This window comes from Halichoerus grypus, chromosome 11 (assembly GCF_964656455.1).
Source record: "Halichoerus grypus chromosome 11, mHalGry1.hap1.1, whole genome shotgun sequence".
NCBI lineage: Eukaryota > Metazoa > Chordata > Mammalia > Carnivora > Phocidae > Halichoerus > Halichoerus grypus.
Window position 1 is genome coordinate 20,214,989 of NC_135722.1, and position 18,989 is coordinate 20,233,977.

Sequence of the window (18,989 nt, forward strand, 5' to 3'; positions counted from 1 at the left end):
ATAGCTGATCTCCAAGGTCGACTCAGAAAGAACCCTGTCTCCTGGATTCAAGCCCTTGACTAGTCCACCTATGTTGAATCTGAGCTGGCCCTGTAACTCACTTTATCAATAGAACATGTAAGAAATGATGTTGTACCCGTGCCCTAACTAATCCTTAAGGTGGCCTAGTGGTTTTCCCCTTTGTGCTTTTGGGAACACATATGTTATATGAGATGTCATATAAGTCCAGAAACCCTTCTAGAGCAACTCCGTAAAGGGCCTGTGATCCATGTGGAGAGAAGATGCCCCAAGACTACATGAGGAAGAGAGAGGCCAATTCTCCCAGGGTCCCAATCAAGCCTCCAGTTGACTTTGGCTTTACCCCTCACCTGATTACATCTATATAAGATGCTCCCAGTGAGACTAGAGAAAAAATTGCCCTTCGGAGCCAAGCAACCCATAGAACTATGAGACACAATAACAAGATTATTTTTTTTAACCTGCTTAGTGTTGCTGTTACACACCAATAGATAACAAAAAATAGACATACTAAAACGAACTGTAGAATTCATAGATTAACCTAGTTTTCTCATGATTGGATTCTTGCTACTCAGGATGTAGGTAAAAGTATCAGGGTCAGACCTATAACTATTTTCTTCTCTTTTGGGCCCTCCATGCTCATCAACTGCAAAATTCTGTTTATGTGGTAGAAATGAAAACACATGTAACTTAAGTTAAACTTTTTCCCTTAGGCTGTACGGACTGAGTCACTTTAATATGTAATGTCACTTTTTATTGTTTTAATGCAAAAATTGCTGATGGCAGGTCTTCACTCCCCCTCAAAATACAGCCCCTCTCTCCAGTATTTCTGGGAGTCTCCAGAAGATTTTTTACACGTGCCCATAGGAAGTCCTTCAGACTACTCTCCAATCATGCTTCTTTGTAGTACCTATCATGTACAAAGGGCATTAGACTCTCTGCTGGGGCTTCACTTTCTGGTCTCTGGAGAGAATGCTGTTCAATCTATGATTCCTTCTCCCGGTAGTCCCAGTTATGCAAAGCACACGAGACACCCAAATAAGCATTGTGCAGCTTGCAGTCCTCACTGTGTGGCATTCATGATATTTCTATTCAGAAATTGGAAGTTGTGCCTCCCTCCATAGTACAAACCAAAGGCATAAAGCAGTCACTGGTTTGTAGTAATTTCAGTTCCTTGATTAGGTTCCAGTCCCTTCCTATGAATGATCTTCTGTGGTTCAAGATATGACTCTTCGAGCTCTTGGTTTCTCCTCTGACCATCCTTCCTTTTCCATAAAAAATAACCTGTGTTTATAACTGAATAGTTTTTATGGCTCACTTACCCACCATAGTAATTAGGGTGCTTTGGGCCACTTTTCATTTTGTACTGTTTCTGTCAGTTTGGGCATAAAATGATGTAATTCCTTTAAAACCTTAGTGAGCTTTCTGTGTATTTGATTGTAATTCTATTAGACAAAATAGACTATACTTTGCTTCCCAGGTAAGATTGCTATGATTAAGATGCCCTTTATATTTTTAGAATTTTATTATTTAATAGATATTGCCTAAGAGTTACACTATTATTATTATTTATTATTTCTTAATAGAGCATATTACCCTTCTGCCCTGGATTTCATCTTTGACCTAAAGCCATTTCTTGTTTTGAGTATGTTTTCCTGGGAAAGCCTGGGGCTGGGAGCAATTTTTTATTGTTGTTTTCCATGAAACTCCTTCAGTTTGTTTCATTGTTATGGAAAATTTTCCCAATATCTAAACTATTCTTTCTTTAGTTTATCTGCTTCTCTTTGTTCAAGGACCATCCTGAGTTCAAATGTAAATCACTGTCTCCATATGTCGGTCTGTCTAGTAATCTCTAATACCCCTATGAAAATGTCCTTCTCAAAGTCCCACAGTGCTTTTCCCGTATTGAGTCAGGCAACTGGAGGGGTGACCAAGTCACCAGATTCCAGGTGCTTACATTATCTCTGTGTAGGCTCAGCTGGGAGATCTCTAATCACACATGAAAACTCTAAGTATACGTAGAAGGATTTTCTATCAAGAAGAAGGGACCCACAGGGTCACTTTTGTTTTGTTTTGTTTTTATTGTATTTAGCTGTGGATAAGATACTTAGCCTCCCTGAACCTCACTTCATTCATCTCTGGAATCATATACTCAACGTACAAGATTTTTATTGGATTTGCTTAGATGTGATTGCAAATTTCCTGTCACATAGTAAATGTTGGGTTAAATAGTCTTCATTATGGACACTATTTGTTGTGTGCATGCATGTGTGTTTGCTTGAAAGTCAACTAGATCCATTTCATTGGCATTGTTAACATGGGTAAGTTATTTTATCCATCTCAACCTCTCTCTAAAGCAAATTTTTTTAGAAAAATTGAATCATACTGTACATGCATTGTTTAATCTTTTTATTTAATAATATTTCATGTACATTTTCTAATTTCCTGCAGAATTATTTTTAATGACTATGTGGAACACCATAATTATTTAACCAGTCTCCTGTTGTTGGCTATTATATCATTTCTAATTTGTTGCTATCTTGTAATTATGCTGGGTTGAAGTACTTATACATTATTTCCTCGAGATACATTCTTAGAAAGGGAATTACTGGTTCAATGGATCTGCTTATTTTAAGACATGTTAACATATATTTCCAAGTTGCCTTCCAGAGAGACAACCAATTTTACTCCTCCACAACACTGCATTTATCAAAGGTTTTTTCTTCTTAAAAAACTTTGTCAGTTTGAGAGGGCAAAGGCAGGATATCTTTATTTTAATTTAATAGCTACAATTTTAAAAACTCATGGTTATTACTTATGGTGATATTTTTGTGCCTTAAGCCAACACTTGAACAATAATAATTACCTCGAACGTACCCTTTGACAACATTTTCACATTTATTATTTCACATAATATGCCCAGCAGCCTTGGAAGATAAATAGTGGAACCAATAATCGTTAAAGTATGTCACAAAGCATAACAATTAGTTCTACAAGTATTTGCATGCAAACCTCCTGGTTTCAAAAGTAGGGTAAATTGTTTCAGCAAGAGTTGATAAGAAAGAAGGAATTTGTTTCCCAGAACTAATCCTTTTTGGATAAAGAGGAAAACGTATTATTCCATCCTGGCCTTGTGACTAGATGGGTCAACTGCTGACTAGGCAGTTTATTTCTTGTCAGATTAAGGTTTTTTGAATAGGCTTCCATAATTTCAATTATATAACATCACACAGTGCTGTGTTATAAATGCTGTGTTCTATTTAAATCTAGGCATTGTTTTTGCCAAGCCTTCTGTCTACCTCTGTTTCTTTGTGTTTTATGTGATTTTTATTATAATAGTGACACTTGCAAAAAGTACTTAAATGCTTGCAAAAAGTAATTAACCTACAGAAATGCACAAAATAAAAATAAATCATTCCCCCTCCTTTTGCCCTCTCTCCAGAGTAAGCCACCATTAGCAATATGATGTTAATCCTTTGGTATTTTTGAACCATACTTTTTTACACAATTGGGCCTACCCTCTCCTCTATTTTGTCACATGATTTTCTTATTTGTACAATATTCCATGTTGCTTCAGAGTATTCCATTGGAGGGCTATAAGAATTTAAATCTGATCCATTACTGATGAACATTTATGTTTATCCCAAAATTTTAGTTATGGCCAACATTAAAGTAAACATCTTTATACACAAATAATTTCTATATTAAATTTCTAAAAATGGATCATTGAACAATCTAAACTGCAAAAACTGAGTCAACGGTGATTTACATTTATAATTTTGATTACCATGCTGGTTTTCAAAAATTTCCAACATATCCATCAATAGCATCTTACAGTGTCTATCCCCATACTCTTACCAACACTGAATATATTCATTAGTTTTATTTTTGCTCATCTCAATGATGAAAAAAAAAAATCTCACTGTTTTAATTTGTTTTTAATTAGCAGGAGGTTGATCCTCTTTTTATATATTTAAGGTTGTTTGGATTTTATTTCTAGAAAACTGCCTTCTTATACCCTAGTGCCTGGATTTCTATTCAGTTTTTAGGCTTTCTTCCTGATTTTTAAGTTTTCTTTGTATACATCTAAAATAGCTACTTTGATCATGTGTTATGCACGTTTCCCAGTTATTATTGTCTTTATTTTTTTCTATTTATATAAATTTTACTATTGAGAAATTTTAGTATTTTTATGTAGACTTATTTATCATTTTTTTCGTAAATGTTTTTTTGGTTTTTCTGTCATGTCTATGAAGTCCATCCCTATTTTTAGGGATTTTTATATTTTTAACATTCTTTTTTTAAAAATTCATGTGCAAAAATAAAATAAAATAAAAATTCATGTGCTAGTCTAGTAATTTATCATATTTTCATCTTTCAGTGTTAAGTCTTGATTTAATTAGAATTTATTGTCAAGTAAAAAACTAAGGATATGTCCATCCCCTAGTTTTACATGTGTGTGTGTTTGTGTGTGTGTCCTCAAACCTCTAGCATTATTCAGTAAATAATCCTTGGTTTGAAATTATATCTTTATTATATAAATTTAAATTAATTTAAAAGTGTCTTGGCCTTTTTAAATGTTCATTTATCAGTTAGTTTATTTCTATGCCAGAACTCTTCTGTTTTAACTGCTATAATATTCTGAGATACTTTAATGGAACTAATTCTACCCAATTTTTTAATATTATTCTTCCACATAAATATGAGAATTAATTTTTTCAAGTAAAGGGAAAATGGCAGTTTTGTTTTTTTTTTTTAAGATTTTATTCATTTATTTGACAGAGAGAAACACAGCCAGAGAGGGAACACAAGCAGGGGGAGTGGGAGAGGGAGAAGCAGGCTTCCCGAGGAGCAGGGAGCCCAATGCGGGGCTTGATCCCAGGACCCTGGGATCATGACCTGAGCCGAAAGCAGACGCTTAACGACTGAGCCACCCAGGCACCCCGAAAAAATGGCAGTTTGATGAAGATTTTCACAACTAAGCCTTCGGACAGTACGGGAAGAGAGCAGATACTATTTCCTTTGGCTGTGTTCCCATTGGCTGTTGAAACAGATAAATTGTTTAGATTTTTAGCAACTTGCTTTATCGAATTGTTTACAGTTTTATTCATTAGGAGCTATTTCACTCATCAGAGGGAATTTCTATGTAATGAAATAGGCTAATTCAGTTACTGAAGCTGTATGAAGGGAGTAAAAAAAAAAAAAAAAACCCAAATTTTCATTCAGTAGTTTAAGATTTTTGTGCACATGAAAAGCTACACAGCTGCTTATGGACTGCTGGCTCTTGAATTCTCAAAGAAACTGAAAAGGCAAAGGAAAAAACTTACACAGAGGATTTGGGAAGTCAAAGCATGTAATGCCTTTCACTTCATCTCATCATTATGGGTTGAATTAACTTGAATTAATTGGTACTATTAAGCCTAGTTTAAAAAAGAAAAAAAAAAATTAGAACCACTAAATGCAAGGGGCGCCTGGGTGGCTCAGTCGGTTTAGTGTGTGCCTTTGGCTTAGGTCATGATCCCAGGGTCCTGAGATCTAGTCCCTTGTTGGGTTCCCTGCTCAGTGGGGAGTCTGCTTCTCCCTCTCCCTCTGCCCCTCCCCCACCCCTGCTCCTGCACGCACTCTCTCTTGCTCTCTCTCTCAAATAAATAAAATCTTAAAAAAAAAAGAACCACTAAATGCAAGTAAAAATGGCAAACATAGTAAAATTATGGCTACCTTTCCAAACATAGAATATTTTTAACTTACAACTAATTTAAGCTCTGAAAGTTCAATCTAAATGTGTGGTTTGAACCTTGAATATATCTATTCACGATATAACAGTATGTTGAAAACAAGGTTTCCAGAAAATCTCTCAGATAGAATATATATACAAAATTCCAAAACCAAGTTTCCATGTGCAGATTTTCATAGGAAATTGGGGGGGAGGGGACCCATTTCAGGCCTCCTGGAGTCTTCTAACAGGAGAAATTATATGTGAAGAAGAGGGGCATTTGAAAATGAGACTTCTTTGAGGAGAGCTGCTTGTTGTAGGGCTTTGATTTCCACTTTGTCTTTGAGAGGTGAATAGTGTTGCTCTTTCCCATTGTAAACCTAATAAAGAGGGTTTAAGAGGGTCTCCCACACAGTACCAAAATGGGCTTCCTGCATTTGGGGACTAATGCCTGACTTACACATGAGGAAGCAAAGGCCAACTCTGGGGTAGAGTTTGACTCCTACCCAGGAAATCTTCATGGCAAAGAAAGGCTATATATTTGGAAGTGGGGCCAAGAGAATGTCCCGTATTGAGTTAAGTGGTCATTCCCAGAGTTTATAGGCACAGGTTTGTAGAAGGCCACAACCCAAGTGGTTGTCTTGTACCTTGTCCAGTAGGCCTGTCTGAATCCTGAGACTTGAACCGAAGGAGGCTGGAGGTCTATTGCTGTAGGGCAAAGAGCAGAGGAAAGAAAAACCAGGTAGCTGAATTGAGTTGTATCTAATCAGTCTGAGACAACTGCAAGAGGTAGAGGCTCAAGAGTTAAACCCAAAAAGCCAATGGAAACCTCTGCATCAGAGATAACTTTGACCAGGCTGATGAGGGTCTCCAGCTTTAGCCGTCTGCCTCTCAAAAGATCCACGAGCACCAGCTGAATAACTGACCTATCTCCTTACCCATTTTCCTTTCCTCTGTCCAGTCCTCCTAGTACCCAGATTTGACTTGTACCAATTAAATCAGCAGTTAGAAAGTGGAGGGAGAGGTAAGACTACACAGGAGAAAAAAATATACTTTCCTTCCTCCACTGCAGGACTTGAGCCCTAAGCTGCCCCAGACTGTGGAAGGAGAAAACAGCAATTTATGCTAACTCGAATGGGAAGTTTTGATTAATATTTCAGGCTGAAAATGCTAACACTGTTACTTAAAGTGATCCTAGGACTGCTATTATATAAGAGGGAGCCAGAAAAAGTCATGGACCTTGCCATGCTTTTATCCAGGGAAAGGGGACATTTATGTCCTATAAATAAAACATAAAATAACAGCAGGAAATCTTTTCATAACAATACATTTTAGTCAGTTCAACAAACAAGTAGCCAATAAAAGAGAATGGAATTAAAAAATTTATATTAATTCTAGCCCCAAATAGTGTTTTAACCCATAATGTAGATGAAATATCCTGGAGTGCTGGCAAAATACCTTCTTTTTCCAGGCTCATTTCTGCCTCGTTTCAAATCTCAAGTCTTGAACCTTCCCTCCACTCAACTAAGAATCTCATAGATTTAGTCATTAGACTGAGGTATGAGACCTGTCTTCTTGCATTCTGACCACTTGGAAAACAGACGCTTGATGTGTCCTCCTCAGCTGAGCCTGTGTGCATGGGAACTCAGGATAGATGATGATAATCCTCTCCTCATCAATCCTCTTTTCCTCAATGCCATCAACCTTAACCCCCACTGAAGATGCCTCAGTGGCTCTCTCAAAAGGGTTTATATACAGAATATTTGTATTTCTTCAAACTCACCAAGGTTATATTGTCTCATGTAGCCACTCTCCCATCCATTTATTCATTTATCCATTTACAAATTATTCACTTATTTTTATAGGGTATTTTACAACATGCCAGATAGTAAGTGTTAAAACAAGCAGGAAAAGAAGTGATTGCAAGTGCTAACTGGAAGGTTTTGAGTCTTGGACCTGTGGTCAAAAATAATGGATAAGTATTTGTTGCCCATCTTCGTCATTGAAGTGAACAGAGAGATGAGGAAGATTGATAGTGACAGTTTCTCTGGGCAGGGCTCCTGGAGGGCTGTGCATGTCTCCCTTTCTCCACAAGAGGCCAGGGTTTACTGCCAGACAGTCTCTGAAAAGTGAGTGGAGAGGTGGTGAGCTAGAGAAGGTACCGAACCACAAAATGTTGCAAAACATTTCCACTGCAATAGACTGAATATGTGTGTCCCCCAAAAGTCACATGTTGAAATTCTACCCCCCCACTGCCTAGTAAGAAGTGGAACTTTAGGAGATAGTTAGGTCATGAAGGTGGAATCCTCATGAATGAGATCAGCGCCCTTTGAAAGGGCACCTTCAGAGGGCACTCTCACGCTCTCTGCGGCGTGAGGACCAGACAGAAGGTGGCCTTTGTACCAACCAGGCAGCAGACTCTCACCAGACACTGCATCTACTGTCGCCTTGATTTTAGACTTCCTAGCCTCCAGAACTGTGATAAGTAAATGTCTGTTGTTTAAAATTCCATGGTACTCTGTTACAGCAGCCTAAACTGACTAAAGCATTCACACATTACAGAAGAGCACACAAAGTCTCTGGTGAGAGAAAAAGCCAGCATGTGGGCATCTACTTTTTTGAGGCCATTAAATCTAGATTACAACTGCACCCATGAAAAAAGTTCATTTTAACTGCTTTTCCTCTCATTCTCACTCCTTGTGAAGACCCACACTTGAGTGAATAGAATTAGAAATGAGAAGGTATGGCAAAATAGTGGTTTGGGAAAAGAGTGGACACAGAACATGCTCATTTATTCCCTTCAATCTTTGAGGTCTAGGTCTTGTCAAGGATTGTGACAGGAAATAAAGAAGCTTGAAAATGAATAAAGGATGGAAGTTTTGGTATTATATGATACCAGGCTCTTTAATATCTGAGAATGGGTATGGAAAATATAATAAAACTTTCAGGATTTAACAGTAACCAGTTCAGCATTTTTAGCAAATTGGGTACATACACTATCTATAAGGAGAGAGGGTGTATATAAATCATTAAAATGCAATTCATTTATTCAACCAAAAATGTATTGACCATGTACTATATGCTAGGCATTTTTCCAGGTACTGGGAATATAGCCATGAACCCTGTGTTAGACGCTTTAATATAGGTTTAAGAAAAGGTGCTTGGAATTGAAGAAGCAGTTAGTTCTATCCTGGAGTTTGTGGGAAGGCTTCACTAAGGTAATGTTTTTATGTATCTTGACAAAAGGAGAAGTTCGCCAAGGGAGGAGCTACCAGGCATCAGAAACAACGTGTGCAGAGGGAGAAAGTGGAAAGGTTGAGAGAGCAATGAAGGCATGCACTAGGTGTCTGTGTGGTATCTTTGGTAGGAAGCATAGATATTGAGTCAAACGGAACTAAGTTTACATCTGGGTGATATCTTAGTAGCTGAGTAAGAGCTGACAATTGTATTAGCCCTTTGTGCTACATTTTTGCACCTCTTAAGTTGTTCTCAAATTCTAGAGAACATGAACAAAACATACCTTACCTGGTGTTAGGCTCATGCCTCTTCAACCCTCAGGTCATTGCTGTGACCCCCTGATATGCCTGAAGCTATCAAGACTGGAGCTGGATTCCTTCTCTCTCTTCATAGTTAATTTGTTGAAGTCACAAAGAATGCTTCCAGTGACAATTTTGTCTATTAGAACATCGTCATTTCCAGGAAAGTCAGATTTTTTTTTTCCTAAGTGGGAATTGTTTCCCTATATTTCAGATGAAGGAGAGGAGAGCCCCCTAACCGAGAACAGAAGTAAAGCAAGTCACGATTGCAGAGGAAAAGATGTCATAGACCATTCATACACTCTTGGCCACAAAACAGAGCCACATTTGTACAGAGATCCATGCACACATGTAAATAATCATACACGTTTTTTATGGAACAATGGACAATACCTATCGCACTCCAGGCCATGTATCCCAGATACATTATCTTATTTAATCCTTCAAACAATCTTACGAAGTTGGCATTGTGATCCACGCATATTAAGTTGTGGATCAGAGAGATGATGTCACATACTTAATAAATCATAGACCAGCAGTCTCTGACTCCAGAACTCACAGCCTTACCCACTATGGAACACTGCTCTTTTATTTGAATTGTTCTTTATTACAGGCATTTCCCCCCAATTCCCAGAAGCTTATATTAATCTGTGGGAAGCTGAATATGCCCCCCCCAGAACACCCAAGGCCCCCTTCTCTCTGATTTCCAACTATCATCCCTGACTTGGGTCTCACTATGCTGCTTCATGGTTTTCCACTGCAGGTGGGTTATTTCCCCATCTAGTACATTTCCAAAAGTTTCAGAGACTGCCCTGTTATTAATCCTAGGTCCTGCCCCCTTGATGTATCCACTTATTTTATCTTCCATGTGTTTCCTTGGCTGTAATTCAAATAGGTCCTTTGGTGTCCTTGCTGCATGCTTGATTATATCTACATCATTATCTCCATTACCATCATTATATTGGGTAGAAATTGAGAACGTCTTTTATGGTTCTTTTTTTGATGTCAATGATGTAGAAGCATGTGAAAATTAATCACTTAAAGGGCAAGTTTATAGTTTATTTCCTACTCATAGAAAGAATTATGGACTGTGGGAGACTTACTCTTTCCAGTGGACAATTACATGACCATTTTAATCAGAAGCCCCACTCCCAAAATCAGCTGTGCAATGTGCTGGTTCCCTCCAGTTATATGACACTTGCTGAACAGGATGCTTTAAAATGCAGATGCATTTCCTGACTCTGTCAGTCTGTTTTCCTGGTGTCCATATGGAGGTTGTATAAATTCAATCTAGGGATTTGACAGGTTATTTCTTTGGACAGCAGAACCAGGACACGCTGTTCACCTAAACACTGTCAGTTTAGGCATCAAATGTACACACTCTCTGCCAAGGCTGACATCTCATCCTTCCCTCCTCTCTCAAGAAGGGAAGCTCCCTGGCCAAGCCTACCCAAAATAATTCCTTCAGTTGTACCTGGTACTTCTTAACTCCTTTGAGGCAGGTGACAATTTCTAAATCCTTAGTCACACTAGTTCCTCCTATCACCAAATTAATGAGGTAGAATTAAAAGTCTGTTGACCACATGGGCAGAGAGGAAGGAAAAATTACAGTTTTTTATCATCTCAAAGTTTTGACAGTTGTTTAAACACACTCAATAAGGTGATTGCTCTTATCCACAATCATTGAGTTCTAAAGGCTATTTTTCTAATAAATACCACTTTGCCCAGTAGCTATATTCCAAAGTTGCCTTGTAGACATGAATTTCATATGGGCAGCATCATATTATAAACATTGCTGAGGGATTTAATTATACCAAGATATTATCATTATTGTTTTTAACGTCATCATCGTTTCTGCAACACCTGTTTCTTGGTAAGCATTTCACATTTATTCTAACTCAATTCTTACCACAATATTACTAAGTAGTAATTATCACCATTTTCCTTATGAGAAAACCAAGGACCAGATATATTAATTTTATCTTCCAAGACCATTAACCTAAGAAGTGATAGGATTTTTATCAAGGTTTGCTAATGCCAGGGACTAAATACTTTCCTTCCTGTCATAATGGTTTTCAATATTGACATGAAAAAAAAAAAAAAAGATGAAATCATTTGTAAAAGGAATAACCCTATGTAATGAAAAATATTACTAAAAATGCAAGTAACATGCTCTTTTTATTTTTATTTTTATTTTTTGTAGCATTCATGGGCAGTGGAAGGAGTATGGGAGTAAGGGTGGACAGAAAGAGATTTTTAATTTGGATGCTACTTTGGGAAGCTATCCTAGAATTCATCTGGTCCAGTTCTTTTGCATCAGTTCCAAGTTTGTGGTTGAGAGAGGTTAACTCACTTGCCTAATTCCAGGTATTATTAAGGGGTAAACTCCAGGGCCAGACCCAAGTATTTGGACTCATGCTGCAAAGCAGAATAGCCGAAATGCCTTGATTTTGAACTCCCTACTGGTTTGGGCTTGATAACTCCTCAAAAAATTTCACAAACTTAGTCTTGTTAAAAAATGGAAGGATTAATAATATGGATAAAGTTTATATTTTGTTTTGTCGGTTAATTTTAAATGAAATTTAGAGGAGTACTAAAAGGCTAATCTACTTTTATTATAGGTAAATTTTCTTATACCATAAAATGAAAAGCCAGAAATGTCTACAAATGAAAATTTCACTTTTAGAGAGTTTTTTAAAAAGATTATATTCAGTCTTCATAAGAATTGAAAGCTTCACTCTACTCCTTGAAAAAAGGATTGTCCTGTGGATTTATGTCAACATCTAATCCCTTAATCTTCATTTTTCAAAGACCCCAGGAAGACAAGAGGCCAAATACCAATAGAAACTATTTGTGACTTTCGATGGTTTCTGGTTAGGTAATCTCAGGTGGCTAAGAGAACAGAACAAGTCTGGATGGAGTCTAGGTACGGTGTAGCTACAATGCAGATGGGAGTCCCATTATCAAGGTCTTTCATTCCACCTGGAGAATCCAGAAGTAGATGATGAAGATGTAATGTCTTGTAACACAGAATAGGACCTTTGCTTCCACAAAATCAGTGGTGCCATTTCTTTTCCAGCTTCACCATTTTGAACTTCATTTTTTAGGTTTTATGGTTATCAAAGATTTCCCCTCACCTTCACCTTTAAAAGGTAAATATGCCTTGGAGTCATATTAAAATATCAGCAAAGATTATCTACTAAAATTTTAGTTGATACATTATTTCTCCTTAAGGAGGATAGTTCATTAGCTTTGGCAATTTAGAACAACATTACTTAACCACTGTTCTCTTCCTCTCCATCCTCCCCCTCCATTACTTTCAAATCAATGGTTCACAAAAAACAAGATCTGCACAGATGGGTATGAAGGAAAATGATGGCTTTGAGGAGCCATGAGAGGACAATGAGATAAACACAACTTATTTAGCAGTATCATCTCTAGCACAATAGCCATCAATTTCCAGAGCATTGATATAAGTTATTTCGGAATTTGTCAGGAGTCTGAGCTTTAGGAATCTTCTAGTGAATTCAAAACAGACAGAAGATGAATACATGGGATCTTACCCTCAATCACAATTTCCCACCTTGAAGGACAGGGTGATTGGTTTAACATGGATCCAAGCTATCACACAACTAAACAGACTATCTCAGAGATTCTGGACATGCTTTCCTCTCCCCAGAAAAGATTCATTCTCCAGTCACTCACTCTCCCTGTCACTGAAGAATCTTTCTCACATCCCTCAGGTGCAATTGGAGGCAGGAGAATGGTTGACAACCATAAAGTGAGATCCTGTTGCTTGATTCTGGTACATTTTTCCTCCTAGTCTTAAACAGAATGGTGAATTTGAGTATTTGGTAAGAACAAACAAGAACATGAAAGAGATTTGGCCACAATCTAGGTAAAGTGTTAAAAATGATATTATATCTCTTAATGCTATCAGTTACAAAATTTTGTGATTAGATCAAAAACAATTTACAGGAAGAGATTATATCCAAGGCCACAGAATTCCATGACCAAATCTGAAATCATTTATATCGATCAAGGAAGTAAAATTGGAGTTTTATGTTCTTTCCTTACTCCTTGATTGTAGTAATATAAAATGTATTTATAGAGAACTTTAATACAAACTATGTCCCAAGTTTTGTGTTTTCCAATGCACTACATTTGCCATTAGTGGAAATGAGACCCCATTCCAACACAGAATCTGAAAGATTATTTTACCCAGTTTATTAAATCAAGCGCTGCCTAGCCACAATTATAAGACGACAGGTAGAAGCTTCCTGACCAGATGTGATCCCATATGCTGTCATTGTTAATGATCTGTGAGGATTCTCATGGTCATCCTCTCCTTCCCACTTGTTCTGAAAGCATCTTTCCAAGCCCTGAGCATTCTCTTAGGGAAGCATTTAACATGTATTATCTTAACTCAGGGCAATTTCTTTCAACCCTCCCTGGGTTTACCATATTTGATTCAGTGAATTGTATATGCATTATTCCTGAGACCTGGTTTTATTCTACTCAAAATGTATTTGTTTGGGTATGACATGTTTTCCAATTGTTGACCTCTATGGCATTTATCAAAAATGTAGGGATTCAGGTAAAACATTTGGTCATGGTGAAACAAACAAACAAATTTGCATTACTGTTTTTTGTCTACTCATTTTGATATTTCTTGTTTCACACACACACAAAGTACTATTTGGCTTTATAAATAGTGTAGAAGCATATTTAACTTGAACTTTAATATCTCCCTTAAGCTTTGATGTGAAGTGCACATATTTATTTAAATAATTTATAGAGTATGGTAAGCAGGAATTCCAGGATTAGAAAAGCACTATTATTCATAATAATTGTCTAAGCCATTTATTATATTAATATTCACTTTCTCTTAGGCCTTGTGCTGAGCTTTTATTTATTTGTTTATTTGATTAGTTGTTTTATTTATTTTAGTTGATTATCCCAGAGATCCTAGGAGAGAAATACTATCATATTCTCCAGTTTACAGATGAAAAATTTAAGTTTAACAAAGTTTAGAATAATATGGAAACAACAGAATCGGGATTCAAACACAGAGAATCTGACTGAAAATTCCTTGCACTTATTTACAGCATTAAACTACTTCAAATAGTGGTTTGCTATACAGTGGGGTATCCAATCAAAAGATTACAGTACCTGCTCAACATGCCCTCACTATTTTAAAAATGGAAGAAATAGTGCTTATTCTTCCAGATGAGCAGGGATCTCTACCTCATCTATTGTAAATTTATCATCTTCTTTACCAAAGCATATTATTTACCAACTGATTATATTGCTGTATGTGATACAACATTGCATTGCTGCTTCTGTTTGCTAGATATATGACCAAAGTCTCATTTAAGTCAGATGTAAAACAAGATCATAGGAAGCTATCTTTGCATAAATGAGATAATTGATTCAAATCACCTAATGTAGTGTCCAGTATAAAAAATGTCAACAGACATTAATTCCTTTCCTTCCGACATCATCACTATTCTTTGTCTTGAATAGCAAGTTTCTAGAAACAGTCACCAGGCATTTCCTAAAAAATGTGTTTCAAAAAAAAAAAAATATTTGTTTTTTTATTTTAAAAGCAATGCATGTACTTTGTGGAATATTTGGAAATTACAGGATGCATTATAAAGGACAAATAAAAATAACTTGAGTACTGTGAGAAAACAGATGGCACACTCAATCCAAATGATTTAGGCAAGGTTTAAAAATATTAAGAAGTTTCCAGGAGACCCAGTATTGGGGAGACCTTACCACATTTAGGCCTGCAAGGAGAAGTGGAGGGAATGGTTAGTAGAACAGAAGTTATATGGAGTGGGTTGCTTCATAGAAGCCTTGGCCTTCATTAGATGAACACAGCCACGCCACATGGCTTAACAAGGATAGAGGGAATTAATTCCCTGATGTCATCTTCCTACCACCTCTGAAAGTCTTTCCAGGAACTTCCACTTGCTGAACCTGAAACAAAGCCAGAAAGCAAAGGAACCAAGTTAAGGAAACTTCAAGGTCAGCCTCCCAGGATTTAGAGTAGAATGGAGAAGGCTGAAGAGTGGATTTAGGGAAGCTAGAAGAGAGTCAGCTCCTGGAATAATTTGGTGTTTCTAATTGGTAGCACAGCATTCGGTTTAAGTACCCTTAATAACTTTAGTTGGTATTGCTGAGGATTAGGCCCAGAATTTATTTATGCTATAATCATGTCACACATCATAAAGCATTTCTATAATTCAGTACTTGTGGGAGATAGTTCTTTTTGACCTTTATCCATTTAGTCTGAAAAGCTCTCAACCATCTTCGTGAGCAAATCCCCAACTGTTTCAATTATCTCAGTTGTACTTTTGTATTCCTTTTCCTATTTTATTAGAGTTTTATGTTCTAATGATTAATACATGTGTAAATCTTGCATTAATTGAGATTTTTTGGTTATAAATATCAGAAATGGAATCCAAATGAGTTTAAACAAAAGATTTTATTGGTATGCACATCTTTAAATTACACAGGTAGAGTTAGGAATAGGGTGTAGCTGCATTTAGAGGCTTGACACTAATATCATAATTCCTCTTTCTCTCAGGTGATGTTTATAAGCATAGATAGAGCTATCTAATTCTCTCTCTCTTATCTATTTATCCATTCTTCTATCTCTGTATCTATATTTGCAACTGCATATATATAGAAATATATGTTATATCTGTATCTATAACTGTACCTATATTTTTATAGATACCATAAAACATCTACACCATTTTCCTCTGTATTGGCTTTATTCTCAAGCAAGCTTTCTTTACATACAAAAGTTGCAAAGGTGACCATTGACAGTTATAGGTGACAGACTAAAATCTCAGCCACCCAACAAAAGAGAAACCTTCCAGTTTTTCTAGCAAAAACCTCTGTGATGATTCTTACAGCCTGCCTTGGGCCATTTCACTATCACTGAATAAATCACTACAGACAGAGAGAGGTAATGCTTTTACAGGTGAGGCATAGGTCAACGCTGTTGAAGTTTTGCTTTTGTATATCCATCTGGATATTTCATGGCATTTTTTGTGAGGTACATTGCTAAAAACCAGGTTTAAGTGACATGACTCCACTGCATATAAGGAGCTCTGGGAGGAGAGATAGTATCAAGCTGGGAAGAAATGGATAATTTGTTTGAAACCAAACTGGCCAATATCCTACTTGAAAAAGAAAGAGATAAGAATCATTTACTAAAAGACAGACAATAACTTGTATGGTAGCTTAGTTACTAGGAAAGATTTAACAAGATATCATAGAAAATCAAAACATATAAGCAAATCATCTTTGAAATAAAACTTTCTCCAAAACTTCTTAAAAATAAGAGGGAAAGTAAATAAAACACATTAGCCATGGTGGCTGAAAGCAAAACGATCTTTCATAGCCATAATTTGTATATCTATAAAATCTACTTTAAATAAATCTTAACCATTAACCAATCATGAAAGTAATAAAAGCTTCTAGAAATAGGACTCAAATAATATTAAAGCTCTAACACAGTAGTAGAGCAATGAATGTGTAAATGAAAATACAATTCAATCCAACAAATCTTTCAAACCAACAAAATAAAACCATGGCCCTGCTTGTTTTGTAAATGCTTTCAATTATGTGTGGAATACATTCCTTCCTAAACTCTTACATTTTGAATCTGAATTCCCTTGTGCCATCTCTTTATAAAGAAGGTCTCTAGAAAAATGAAGTGCATATGCAAGACACTATAGTCCCTAAGCTTGATGAGTTGTGTCAATCCAAAATATAAATCTGTCTGCTTTGGGTAGTGCTGAACCAAGACCAATTATTAAAACTTGGGGCATAATGTGACATGTTAGGCAGAATTCTAATACAGCCCCCAAGATTCCTGCCTCCTTGTGTACTTTCCTTTATATTTCCCTCCCTTTCAGGGTGAGTAGGACTGTGGATATGATGGGATATCTTGTGTGTGACAGGAAACATTATATAACAAAGTTGGAGGGATTTTTTAGATGTAATTAAGGCCCCTAATCAATTGTTTCTAAGTTATTCAAAGAAAGCATATTCCTGCCAGACCTAACTTATTGAGGTGAAGTGCTCTAAAAGATGGTCTAAAGGAAAGAGACAAGAAGCAGCTACAGATGGGTTCTTGTTAACCTTGAATTGGCAACCAGACATGTTGGAGAGGGCTATATGGTGGGAATCACAGGCAGACACAAGGAGCTAAGGGTCTCACTCCTACAACCACAAGAAATGAACTGTGTCAACAAACAAACAGTGAGTTCAAAAGAGGACCCTGAACCTCAAATGAGACTGGAGCCCTAGCCAACACCTTGACTATAACCTTCTTAGACCCCAAGCAAAGGACTGAGGTGAGATGTGCCCTGATTTGCCACCTGTGGAAACTGAGATACTACATGTGTGTTGTCCTAAGCTGCTAAAGTTGTTGCAATTTGTTCCATAGCAACAGAAAACTCATAAACACGGCTTATCCACATTTTGAAAATAGAAAGTTACCATTTCCATATGTAATTTCTCTCATTCTGAAATTCTCTGTGTTAAGATAAGCAGTGCAGTCACTTAGGAGTTGTCTGTACATCAAAAAGAAAATCATCGTCTTCATGAGCTTTCTCCTACACAATAAAAATTCTCCTTCTAACTCTGTTTTGCATTTCTTAAAGCCAGATTTTTTTTATAAACCTGCAAGTCAATGCATTAAAAATTATGTTTCCAGATTAAAGCACATTCCTGAGTTAGGAACTTTGAAATGAAGAGATGGAGGCTGCTCAGGAGTTCTATCCTTAGTATTAGACCCTTTGGTATCTTCACCAGTGGAAAAGGAGAAGTATTTTCTCTAAGTCCTATAGCCAGGAGCTATAGTGCAATTCACTCCTCAGCCTCAGGGCTGAACAGGGGGCTGAGAACATAAGGAAAGTTAGAAAATAAAGGACTTTGGATTTTCTTTCCTTTGAAATGCTCTTCCATTAACAATATTGCTAGCTAAGTAATTATGGATGGGGATTTTTAAAAGGAGATATGTGCAACATACATGCATCCACGACAAGGTCAAGTTATAGGTTATCCCAGAGACATCCAGAATTTCATTAGAAAAGCCCAGCTTGACATTGTGTCATGTCCAATGTCCACTAATGTAAGGTGATGTCTTTGGGTGCAGGAGTGGTGAAAAGGCAGATGAGTGCTTTATCTAATAATAACTCAAAGATCGATGTGAGCTTGGCCAAGTACTGCTGAAAGGCAGAGGAGAAAAGAACCCACAACTTTGTGAGTAAGCTCCAACTTCCAGGATTGAATATTTGATATGGAAACCAATACATTTTATTTTTGTGTATATATTTTATTTATACATTTATGTATACATGTACATATATATGTATATATAAATGTATATATTTATACATTTTATTTATTCAACACATTTATTGAACACCTACCATATATCAGCCACTGTTTGAAACAAAAATGGCATAATGATGAAGGGAACTCCTTTTCCATAAAGCAATTGGGAAGGTAGAGTGGGTATTTACAACAATATATTTCTATTACACTATGAGTTTGAAGGCCTATATTTCTTTCTTCTTTTTTCGCTTTTCTTTTTTTGAGGGTATCTATGGCTCCTTAATAGAGGTCCAAAAACTTCTTAATAAATGGGTATTAAATGAATAAATGAAGGAATAGATTACCAGTTCACTCACTAC

The 18,989-nt window shown here is 36.6% G+C and overlaps 1 protein-coding gene across 26 annotated transcripts in view; it reads left to right on the forward strand.

Moving 5' to 3' along the window:
• LRRC4C (leucine rich repeat containing 4C) overlaps nucleotides 1-18,989 on the forward strand; it is a 1,180,850-nt gene that overhangs the window by 831,705 nt on the left and 330,156 nt on the right. The gene's annotated exons all lie outside the window — the stretch shown is intronic.